A 13,642-nucleotide genomic window follows, 5' to 3' on the forward strand; every position below is an offset into this window, starting at 1 on the left:
GTAGTAGCTTGTAACTTCGAAAAAGTAAACCTTCGCTTTTAATTTAAGAAGTAGCATTCTAGACCAATAAAAAATCAAACCAAGGTAACTACTGTTCTTCAGGAGCACAATAGATATTTTGATCAATATAATATATGCTACCTTCTTGGTAATTATTTAGTATATTAACTTTACTGTGAACTTTATTCTATCAATCATCAAAGTTAATTTAAATGCCTAAATCTGAACCTTGATGGTATGTGAAATATCATGAGAAAATGTTCATTATGTTTTCCAGGAGGCCCATATAAATTGTGGGCGGGATTTCTAAAACCAATCACTTTTTCAGCAATATAAACAATATGTAAAGCGTACAAAAATGTGGACACATCTAGAAAATTTCTAGTCATGTTTTTTAACAAACATGACAGAGAATGTGATTGAAATTTAAAAATGATGGAGGACTTGGAGAAGAAGTATAACTCAATTCCATCAAGATGTTATATAGTAGGTTTAAGTAGGAATTTAATATAATTTTATATTTGGTTAGCTTTGTTCAAATCCAAGGTAAAGGAAATCCATTTTAAAATCAATGCTTTCAAGCAACTTAAACAATTTTTTTAATCTAAGTGAAAGTTAATGAAACAAGTGTTTTAAAACAGCCGATGACATTGGGTGCGTTTATTTTGGGGGCTAGGACTGGACTGAATTAGACTAGCGTTCATTATTATCAATCCCATGTATGAATTGGAGAAAATTATTTGAAAAGCAAAAGTACTCTCAAATTTTAGGCACACTTGCTTGTGAAGCTATGGGCCTCTTTCTCCTACTCCTTTCATCCCACCTCCCTTTTATCTTTCCCAATCTCCCCTCTCGGCTCCTAGTCTCGCCCACTCAATCAAAAGGGTGTGCGCTATATACTCCCACCAAAAGCAGCTTGAAAGTAAATGAGAGTTGTATATGACTTTTGTACTTCAAATGGATGCAAATTGTTAGAAAATCTCCATTGAGGTCAAATCAAAGTTTCAAATCATCAAAAAATATGTCTTCAACCAAATTGATGTTGGCGATTACAGTGATTTGCTAGCAATCCGCTTCAAATCAAATATTAAACCTTTCCTTTTTAATCACAACAGCGTCTTTGCCTTCTCTAGATCTCTACGCGATGCCACCAAGTGCGTCGAAGATCCAGCCAAGGAGACAAAGAGGGCTTGATAGAGTTGGGATTTGTGGGATCATCCTATGCACCATTTGATCAAGATGAAGAAGACTTAAAACTGAAATTTTTCAAAATGATTGAGGAGAACACAATAGTAGTGAATTTACAAAATTGATGAACACTAACCTACTCCTGAAGAGCATTCGACTCTTAACATAGAAACATCACTATGCACAAAGAATCACTCTACTTTATTAGAATGCCACATAATTCAAAACACAAATTCACGCTATTATTTCAAGGATGGTAGTAACGTGAATATCCACTAGACAAGTTGTCGTAAGTGAGAAAAATGCTCTAGACAACCTTGGTTTGTGAAATATAGCACATTAATCATTGAAGCATTGACAAACAATTGAGGCTTCCACAGTAGCTTTTACACAAAAGATAAGGTCATCTACAAAAAAATAAAAATAGATGCAAGAGCACCAACCCATTTTAGAAGATCTTTGCAAGCCCCTAATGCTACAAGCAAACTCCTCAACCATGTAAGCTAATTTTCCAAAAAAAAAAAAGAAGCAAAAACATAGAGCACTGAGTTTGCTTCATGTTATAAAGTTTGTATTGAAGCTAGTTGATCAAAGAAGTTTGTCTTAAATCTTCAAATCATGGACACATTTCACCATAAATATTTTGTGATTACAATACAACAGTATTCTTTTCCAAGAACATCAAATGAATTTAAAAAAGAATCTAGGTACAAGAAAATTAAATAAATTTCATTTTCTTATATTTATTTATTTTTGTTTTTTCATGCATTTGCTCGTTAAGAAACAAGGACAGTCATCCTCCCACTACACCAAGACAAAAGTTTGAATGTGGAAGGCGTGGCAACTAGCCATGTCAAATGAAATAAGCAGACCAATATCATCACCTATATCTTGGCAGTTTTCCAATGAAGAGATCCATTAAGAACCGTTTTACTACCACCATCAATAGAACTGTTGCTCCATTTGTGAAGAGCACTTTCAAGTCTTTGATTGTAGACCTCAACTCCATAATCCCACCTTTGTTCAGGTTCCCCAATTGCCATCGCTTTATAATCATACATATTTACATTACTGCAGTGATAATCAAATCCAAAATGGGAAACATAGAAGGGGTACTATAATCTGGAAATCTTCTAAATTCCATGATTGATGGGTTCCACAAACATATGTGTTGCTTAGACCAGTCCTGCGTGAAAATGTGGAATGGACATTCAAAATGCTGGCGGGGGCTGACAAACACATCAGCCCATTACATGAACCCACAAAAATCATGGTTTCTCACGGCTCAATGGAAAGGAGTTCTAGTGGACCGCAAAGAACAGAATGGTTGACGATGATCAGAGCGATAACTCATTAGTAAGAGTTGAGGGTATTTAGCAGGAGAACTAAGATGGGCTTCTATGGATGCAGGACTAGTGATCAAATTCTACCATGATTTACATTCAGTTCAAGCGAACAAGACTTCTGACAGGCAGTCGTGGTAAGATTTTGATGACATTCTCCCCAGGGATGCTCCACATGCCTCCTTCAATCGACAATTCCGCTCTCAATCCCAGAACCAAAACAGGCGAAACGAACAAATTTAGAGCTTCTCACCGATTCAGGAAGAGAACCCTTTGGAGGGTATACCTAAAAGCTGAAACGCAGTGCCATTTGAGTTCCTTTGTCCTTCAAAAATGGAAACGCTGTGCTCATTTTTCTCTCTGTAGTCGTATGAAGAAGTTTGCAGTGCAACGTTGGAGATTTTCCTTTTTCTTTTTTTCCCCACTCTTCCTTTGGCAAGCCCATTACTTGATGTAGAAATGGAATAAAGAAAAGAATAAAAATGATATGATTGGTTGGTGGAGTGGAAAAGAAATGATGTAATAAATTAGATTTTATTTCTTTTAATTTTATTCTTATGTATCAAACGTGTAGAAAAGTGGGTATTACAACATTTGATTAGTAAGACAAATAGATTTTAGGAATCAAAATCTTGATTTTTCCCCCAACATTTGGTATCTTTTAATAGTTAGTATTAAAAAAAAAAACTTGACTGTTTTTAAAAAAAGTGTACATTTTTAAATTATAATATTTTATATTTTCTAACGATAATAATTATCATAATTATTATTACGTTGTTGTTATTGTTATTTTACTAATTATTATTATTATTATTATAGTTGTTGTTGTTATATATTATTATTTATTATTATTAGTTATAACTGTAATTATGAAAATTATTATTATGGTTATTGTTGTTGTTATTATTTTTTTTTTAGGGTAAAATTCAACAACACTCTCCCCCCCCCCCCTGGCCGCGGGCGGGGGGAGTTTTCTATAAATGACATTCCACCCTCGTATTTTTTGAAAACTACAAAAAACCTCCCTGAGGTTTAAACTTAATGATAAGATGAACATTTCGTTACTTGACCATTAGTCAATGGTTAAATATATGTGGAAAAAAATGAATAAATGATAATTTTGTCATTTTTCATTCACTTCTAATCGATGATAACTTAAGAAAATGACATCAATTTAAGTTGAAAAAAGTGTTCAGTTAATTAGAATATATTTTGGAAATTGATCTTGTAAGTGATTAGACACCTAGTTCTCGAGTTAATGAGCCTGATAGGTTCTAGCCAATCAGATGATATAAGCATGACAACAATTAAATTATTATTTTTAAAAATTAAAAATATATGTAAAAAATAATCTAATAATTCATAAAAAATACTTAAATAATTTTATTGTCCCAAAATTTGTTATTACCATCTACATGCAAATTAAATTACTAAATATATCTTTAAAATTAAATCACAGTTTAAAAATTGACTTATATCAACCAGTTGGTCGAAGTGCTACTTGTTTTCCAAGTTTAGTTGAATCTCCTATTTATTAACATAACAACTTGGATAAAATATAAAAAGATTGGTAAACTGGTTAGATCATAGGTCAATCAATTAATATAAATTTGTTCTTTATCTATTTAGTACTCATGTTTTACATAAAGTACAACTAACATTCAACTTTATAATTTTAGTTTATGAAATATGAATTTTGAAATTTTAGTTTATGTTTTTTATAGCATTATGTTAGATAATTTTGATTTATGAAGTATGCATTTTTAAATTTTGATTTATATCTTTTAGCATTATGTTTGATAGATTACTTGAATTTAAAAATATTGAATTATGTTTTATTTGTTTTATGATGTGTTTAGTCATTAGATTTTTATGAAATTACATCTAACAAACATTTTGTAATACTATAATTATTAGACATTGGTTATGATTTATTAGTATTTTTTTTATATTTTTCTAAAAAAATTTAAAATAATAATAAAATTATTTTGTCATGTTTATATCAATTGATTGATCTAAAACAATTGGACAATTAAACTATTCAATTCGAGAATCAGTTAGATTTCCAATTCGTTTGTTCAATTTTCAAGATATTACACTAGCCAAAATTTTAATTTAATTTATTTGTGTCGATATAATTTTATTTTTACTTATATATATTTTTAAAAAATTTGAAATAGTAATAAAATTATTTTGTCATACTCATATCAATTGATTGATTCAAAGCGATTGGACCAACAAAGTGTTCAATTTGAGAATTAGGTAAGTTTTCAATTCAGCCATTTGCTTTTTAAGACATTACACTAGCCAACTTTTTAATTCAATTTATTTAAGTCAATATTATTTTAAAATATTATTTTATTAAAATTAAAAAGTCATTTTTTTGACATGTACTTAATGGTTGACAAACAGTCAACTAGCGGAGGGTTCATGTTGTCAGTAGATTTAAACTTCAGAGGATTTTCTAGTAGTTTTAAAAAATATACAAGGTGGAGTGTCATAAGAAGCTTAAGCTTGCTAGATGAGGCTTGATGAAGGCCCAAGAAGAAATCTTTTATTATTTGATGGGGATCAACATGCGTTACCCCTTTCTTTTGCAAATGTTATGACCCGTGGACGACCTCCAGATGTCCACATTTCCTTTGTCGACATGCTAACACATGGACGACCTCCAGATGCCCCTTTTGTTCATTGCTACACAGGAACTCACATAGTATCTAGAAGAAGTTCCAGTGTGAGAAAGACCCCAACAGAGATGCTGAAGCAAATCCGAGATCAAGACCCCTTGTGGGACCCACATGGTCTTATGGGCCCAACACGATTCCATATTGGGCCCCACACGGCTGGGCCTACCCTTTGACTTACTTTGTATTATTGTAAGATAACTTAACTTGCAAGTGTGCTTAGTGTTTAATATGTGTTGTAAGTTGTGTGCTTATTAAGTGTGTCTAGAAAATGAGAGTTTTTATTATGTTTGAAAATTGTGAGTGTGTTGAGAGTTGTGTCTCCCATGCTTATATGGGAATTAATTGTGTGCATTTATTTTGTCCCCCTATGCTAGCTTAGCTAGTTATGTTTATGTCTTCCCCTTCCTCACCATTGTAATTGTTGTAAAAGCAGTAAGCTAGAGAGAATATATTAATATTGAATTAAAAACTTTGTCTTTGTGAAGCTTGTATAGCTTTGTTTTGATCTTTGTGATTGAGTGGCGAGAGGCTACGTTCATTCTCCCCAGAGATTAGGTGGTGAGAGACCACTAAATATCCAGCAGTTTATTCCATTCATTTCCCTCTTTCATGTCTTCCATCCATCGCCCACACGACCACCACCAGGTTACTCCCACATGGCCAACATTACATCATTTCATTTGTTGCATATTCGTCCATATATCAAAGTGTGCACAAAGGATTTCAGAGCTAGTCTAACTTGTGAAGAATAACATCAAGATATATCCTTCATAGTTATTAGTAGCGTCAGTATTCACTTGGACTATCACAAGTGCACAATAGTTCCATTGCAACTCAAGCCTTGGTTAAGGAATTCTAAGGTGTGTCCTAATTTGTGGTGAATCAAACTAAGTTATCCAACAATTTTTTTTGGTAAATGACGTTCCCAGACGCGAACTTGGGACGACTCAAAAATGATAATGAAGAAGTGTGTGGATTTTGAAAATGTGATTTTCATGAAAAACAATGTGTATGGAGTCACCACTAACCTTTTGAAGTGTGGTTAAAATACTTGATTACTACCCAATTAAGGGTGGAATCGGTTTGCACTACTAGAGTCGGGTCCGGGAGTACGGTTATGCGAGGGGAGGGTATTAGCACCCCTTACACGCCCATTCTTACGAACGATACTTAATTAAATTGAAAATTATCCCAAAATAAATTTAATAAGCTTACGAAATTACTCCCTTTCAAAAAGTGTAAAGAAATGCACAAAGTAAAATAATATATAAGTATTCCCTCATAACCGGAACATACCATACTCCGAAGAGCTCAATGCCTCCCATTGCAATCATCGGGATGGGAAAATCGAGAAAATAGAGTACAAAATACTTTCCCAAATTTTTTGAAATTTCTATAGAATCTTCTAAGTAGGAAACTATTACCCCTGGAGGTTGGGACTTCAAAGAGTGTCAAAAATGATCCTAATCTTCAAAAATATTTTTCTTGATTTTTCTTCCATTTTTTCTGAAATTTTTCATAATTTTTCTTGGATTTTTGAAATAACAAAAAGACAATTAAAACGAAATCATGAAAATCAAGATCGACAAATTTTTTTAGTTTTTTTTCTTTTTTTTTTTGAATTTTTTATTTTTCCTGATTTTTATAAGTTCAAAAACAATTTTTAATCCTAAACACATTTTTTGTGAAATTTTTTATTTTTTGATTTTTTTTGTGAATTTTTCAAGTGCGAAACATTTTTTAAGCTTCAAAATATTTTTGTGATTTTTTCTAAATTTTTAAAGTGCATAAACAAATTTTTAGTTTTCAAAATCATTTTTGAGAATTTTGTAAATTTTTTGAATTTTTATTGTATTTCTTGAGATTTTTTAAATGCAAAACATTCTAAACTTCAAAAATACTTTTTATGCATTTTTGAATTTTTCTAAATTTTTTTTGAATTTTAATTTTATAAAAAATAATTAAATAGGAACCGGTCTACTATCGGTTTAAATGACCCAAACCGGTTTGGAGGAGAACCGGTACAAAAAAAGGGTCAACCTTTTTAAGGTTTGATCAAGACCAATTTGCCATGTGTTGCATTGTGAGTGTTTGATTTAATGAGACACAGATCGTGATTGTGGCATGATCTTGTCTGTTGCCGTAAAGCTCGAATTGGACGATCGTAGAGAGGCCATACGAGGGAAGACGTGTGTGGAGGACAAGGCCACAAGTGTCAAGTTCTTATGGTGCCAGCATGTAACACCCCAAACCTTTAAACCCGATCCAGTGCGTTATGCCTGATTAAATCCTGATAATCCATAAATAAATACCATGTACGCAATGGAAAACATAACTATGATTCTCAATCATAAAAATATACCATAGTTTACTATTTCTATCCATAATTCATAATAACCATTCATCACCTGTATTCTCATATACACACATATCTCCAAAAAAACATTCAGTATTCACAACACCAGTATGTTCCACAACCTTCCATATCTCAAAAAACTTAAAACATAATAATAAAAGATAAAACATACACATCCCAAAAATATCATCAAAATGTTTATACCCTTTCTCTTTCTATAACCCTAAAAATGCCATATCCAACTCAAGCTCTTTAAGCTTGATCTTGTGGTGGTCCTGAAAAAAATAAGTTTGTATTCGGGTGAGACACATGTCAGTAAGGGAAGAAACAATATATATTAAAACATCGTGTAGCCAACATAAATTCTGAAAACATTTCCTGATCCTATTCAAACACATGCAAAGTATTTACTTATGAAACTACCCAAGGATAGGGGTGATTACCCGCCCATACAAGTAGTACACCTCTGCTCTAATATCTTAGGTAACCCAAAAGGTCACAACTAAAGCATACCAGGGTACTCACCTTACTTAGTAAGCCCTCAAGTGATAGATTAATCTCGTACTCACATAGTTCATACAAAATTTTACTAGCGAAGGCCCCCGAGAATAGGGAACTCTACCCACCCATACAAATAGTTTTCCTCTACCCTAGTACGTTATGCAGCCTACTACTATATCTAATACTACTAGTGCACTCGCCTTACTCAGCAAGCCCTCAGGCAAAGAGTTTGTCCCGCCCAAACATAACATGTTCTACTAGTATAAATACTGATAATATCATAATACATTATTCTATCTGTCATTATTCAACCATCAATATCTGTTCATGTTCATAACTTTAGCATTTCATAACATTTCACTTTACGTAGCCTTTCACATTTCACATCGTTCACATTTCACATTTCATATCCATCACATGCACATTTCCATTTCATTTCATTCATTCGTACTACAGCTCCTTTTAGCTGTACATCAGTTAGTTAACATAGATATGTACTAAATCTGCTAACACAACTCCTTTTAGTTGTCATCAATTAGTCTATAGCTCCTTTCAACTATCATTGTATACATGGTTGTATTATTAAACACAAGCAACGTAATCCTTATAACATTTCATTATCAATGCATTTCTTACATAGCCTGCATCTCACACATATAACATATGTTTACACTGCATTACCATCTACTCATGCCACACAATTTTTGCAGTAAAATTCATACATTACCTGTAAAATAAGCTAACCCACATTTAACGTTTATATACTAAAAATATACCTTCATTTCTTACATAATTATCCTAAAAATATGTTTCACTTTCATTAGTTCATTTTCACATATACATAGTTAAATAAGAAGCCCTAAACTCAGAAAACATAATTTACATGGTTGACATTTTATATGTCACGCCCCAAACCTGCATATGGGTCCCAGGTGTGAATATAGTAACCTAACCTACCTTTGTATCAATTAAACATACATGATATAATACTAAATGAGGGTCCAACCCTGTGGGGTACACGTAAACCCTATACTCATTCACGTCCATATCTATACTCATCAAATAAGCAACGGAAAATTTTCTTTCTATACATACATCATCCCATACCAGAATCTATACAGAACTAGAATATACGTTCCAAAGTATAATACATACTCTGGGTGTCTACAAAACCCAACCCACACAACCCGGTTACAAAACTCGTACCTACATAGGTACTAAACGAAGCTAGCCGACACCCATGCTTCCGGATGCTAGGATGCTAGTTTTGGCTACCCGAAGGTCTTGAAAAACATTTATATATTCGGGGTGAGACACTTCTTAGTAAGGAAGAAAGCAGGTTATATCAGTGTGTGGTATACGAGTGTTATTTCGACATAAAACACAACACAATACAATACAGTTCAATACAGTTCCAATATTTTTCACAAATTCGTTCCAATACATACGATACCAAACATACGGTCAATGTCGTCACATTCAAGCACTCAATACCTTACAATAACCAAAACCTCACAGCGATATCGTTGCCAGTATAGTGTAGTTCACACCCATCAGTGACCATCCGGAAAGAACAGGCGATATTTCACACCCTCGGATATAGAGCCGGACACTTTCGCCCATGGTAATTAGCTGAAACATGGTGTTAACGTACGGTAATTAGCCGTCCCTAGTTGATTTACAAAACTTGGAATAATTTTGGAACTCATGTCCTTATACTCATCAGTGTACGGTCATTAGCCGCCCCTAACTGTTTTTACAAAATTTGGAACATTTTACATACAACATTTCATTCTACACTTATTTGAGTATACAACAAATCATATCGTTTTTCAGTTCAAGAATACAGTTTAATACAAATATGGGTATGGTCATCTCAATACTACAATTTTAATACAACATACGATTTCTCCAACAAAATAGAGATGATACTCAAAACGCCTAAATTTTCCCAAAAATTGTAACCCGAAAATCCCGCATTTTCACCCGATAGATTTTCCTAAATAAGTAATCAAAACATATATATGATTGTAAACTACAGGTTTACCAATCCTAATTTCGAAAATAAGCTGATATAAACAAAATCCCTTTACCTTTTCCCGAATACCAAAATACAAACTTTACGACTCCAAAACTACAAACCGAGACATCAAAACCTAAACATCCAAGAACTATACTTCATTATAATTCTTACTACTACACATAAATAGAAACGAAACTGAAATCGGACCCTTACCTCGGTTTTGGATCAAAACCCAAAAATTCTCGAAATGACTTTTTGATCCGCTAAAAATGTAGAGATTCCTCCCCTGATCCACGCAGTAACATCAGATTGTTGAATTAGGCAACGAACAGCGAAGAATCAAAGAGAGAGAGAGAGAGAGAGAGAGAGAGAGAGAGAGAGAGAGTGAGAGTTTTAGCTTGCTTAGCCATGAAGCAATGAAATAGGATATTTGACCTAGCCAACCTCATCAACGAGATGACGCCTTCGTTGACGAATCATCTGTACATTTCGTCGACGAACTGGCTCCTTCAGCAACGAAACCTATTCCGATATTTTACAACACGTTCGATATCTCTCCGTTGACGAGGCTCTGAATTTTGGCGACGAAGATTATGAAGGACTTCGTCGACGAGAACAATGGCTTTGTCGACGAAGCCTGCAAAATTTACCTTTTTACCCTTTCATTAGTTAGTCAATCTACATATCTCAGGCTGGGTTCTTACATTATACCCACATAAAAACACATACATATACATAACATAGTCCATTTTCATTTAATTCATGAAAACCTGATTTAATATATAAATTTCCCCTTACCTGAATCCTTGAACTACACCAATAGGTATCCTTAACTGATGCCTGTGGTGCTCACCCGAACCCTGGTTCAAAAGCCATAGTTTAATGAGATAAGCCCCAAATAATCTATTATTTCAGCAATTTCTCAATTTATAAACTTCAATTAAACCTTTAAAACCCCAAAAACTAGGAATCCTAACCCTTACCTCAACTTAGGAGCGTTTCCCGAAAAGCCTAGTTTAGAAAACTGATCCACTAGATGTGTAGAGAATCTTCCCTAGAACACTGTAGCGATCTTCGATCATCAATTCGGGCTGAATCCGGGCCGAAAAGCTAGAGAGAAGAGAGAGGGGACATTTTAGAGAGAGAAAGTTGAAAGAAAAATGATTTCCTTCGCATAGAAGCTTCCCCAAAACCTTCTTATACTCGACTTTGCCACGTGGACTCATTGACAAGAAGACAAGTGTAGAAACCCAAAGGATTATAGAAATTAAATAATAATAGAAGGAGAAAAAGGGAAATTCAAAAAGAAAGAAATTGCAGGTTTCGTCGAAGAACTTGCTATTAAATTCGTTGCACGCCACGAATAAGAGTTCATCGACGAATTATCTTCTTAGCCTCGTCGACAAAGTGACGTGTCTCGTCGATGAGAAATTACCGAGAGGGCTATTGTAGGGTCTGAAATTCGTCGACCAAAATAAGAGTTCGTCGACGAATTATCTTCTTAGCCTCGTCGACAAAGTGACGTGTCTCGTTGACGAAGCCAAGTGTATAAATAGCTCTAACTCGGGTTTCTAGCTATATTTTCGTATGCAATTTTCCTCTCTCTCTCTCTCTCTCTCTCTCTCTCTCTCTCTCACTAACAACTGTCCTTCACCCCTTCTCTCTTTGATTTCAGCTCGGTTCTTCACCGGATTGACGATCCGAAGCCGCCATGCTACTCTTGGGAAGTTTCTCTTCATTTATGCAGGAGTGGATCGTTGATTAAGCTAACTTGGGAACCATCCTAAAATTTGGGTAAGTTGATTATTTTAATATTTATTAAGGTATTTGGTATTTCTGGGTTGAGGAAGGTACTAGATATCAAATGCATTTAAGCCAAAAAAATAATAACATTACTTACATTTTATGAATACTTTATTTTAAATACAACAATAGAGTGTGATTATATTATAAAGGCATTGTTGTCCAACCTTTAAAATGATTAGCACAATTTGATCTAAAATGTAGGATATCTATGGGAATAAAATTTTCATAAAACTTTTCCATAGGGAGGGTAGGAATAGAATGCTCATGTTTTGTGAGTGTCAACATCACGTTTTAAAGACCCATTTTGGGTTCCCAACATATAGTGACTTGTGTAAATCAAAGTAACATAACCCTCCTTGATTACCTTACTCATTTTATTTGAAATGGAGTCACCACTTTATTTTGTTTTTTAGAAAAGTAAAAATAACAAAAAAAAAAACATTTTTCTTCCAAAAGTTATGGTTCAGGAGTATTGTTGTCTAGGTATGGTAGTTAGGCTTTCAAATCTCTTAAATTTGAGACTTGAAAGAACTAACATCTAAAAGCGCCCATTTTAAGAATGGTTGTGACACTTACCTCATATGAGTCTTGGCAATCGACTACTTGTAGAGGGCCAGTTGACCACGTGCAATACTAAAATGAAAATGCATGGAATTTTTCAATATTTGGCATGCTTTCTCTTTTGGGATTGAAACATAAGAATTCTAATACCTTTAAAACATAATCAACTACATGAAAATATTTGAAAACATAACAATCAAAACAAGAAACATGAAACAACAATCATGTATCATGCATACTATCATTCAAGGAAATGAACACAAATTAAAAGAGAGAAGGGTTAGACACTAATCTTAGGGATAATGATCACATTGTAGATCAAGTGAAAACTACTCTTTCTCCCAATATTCTCCTTAATTTATTCCAACATGAATGGAAAGAAATACTCTTATGTAATGTCATTTTATCACTCAAAATATTCTCCTTGCCCCCACTTGGACGTGCCCATTTCTCTCTCTAAGGAGGCCCTTTTAAAGACCTCCAATAGAAGGGATCCACTTTTGAGTTTGAAATTTAAAAATTCTAAAGAACCATCGTTGGAATTGGTGTATTCCCAAGAGGGGGGTGAATTGGGTATTTAAAACTTTTCTCCTAGGTCAATTTAAATTCTACAAACAGTATTACACAAGCCTAGGGTCTTTCTATATAATTATAAATCCAATCAAATATTCAAACAATCAAACACATGTACTGTATATAATAAATCAAACATAAAACATACATGTTCTGAAATTGAAAGTGCGAAAAAATAAAAGTTGCACTAGATATGTTTTCGGGTCAACCAATATTGCCTACATCCTCGCCTCAAATTCATAAGTAAGAGGATTCCACTATGACTCGCTTAACGGGTGGAGCGACACCTAATACAACACCTTACTAGGATTGTGCACCTAATTCTCCTAATCGGGTCTGAACTAGTCCGAGACTTTTCACAAGGCAAGTCTCCCTCTTTAGACCACACGTCGGGAATACAACAAATATTTAGTTTTTCGTACAAACAAGTATCCTTCTTACACTAAATAGATATGTACCACTATACGCACAATGTAATTAATGTACTCACGAATGATAAGATATTAAGCTCAAGTGATATTTTGTTAACTAATGTGTTAACTCTCAACAATATGTGTGTCAATGTATATATGTGAGAGTGAGACCTTTGATTTCAAGATAATGT

The sequence above is a fragment of the Malania oleifera genome, chromosome 4 (assembly GCF_029873635.1).
Source record: "Malania oleifera isolate guangnan ecotype guangnan chromosome 4, ASM2987363v1, whole genome shotgun sequence".
NCBI classification, from domain to species: Eukaryota; Viridiplantae; Streptophyta; class Magnoliopsida; order Santalales; family Ximeniaceae; genus Malania; species Malania oleifera.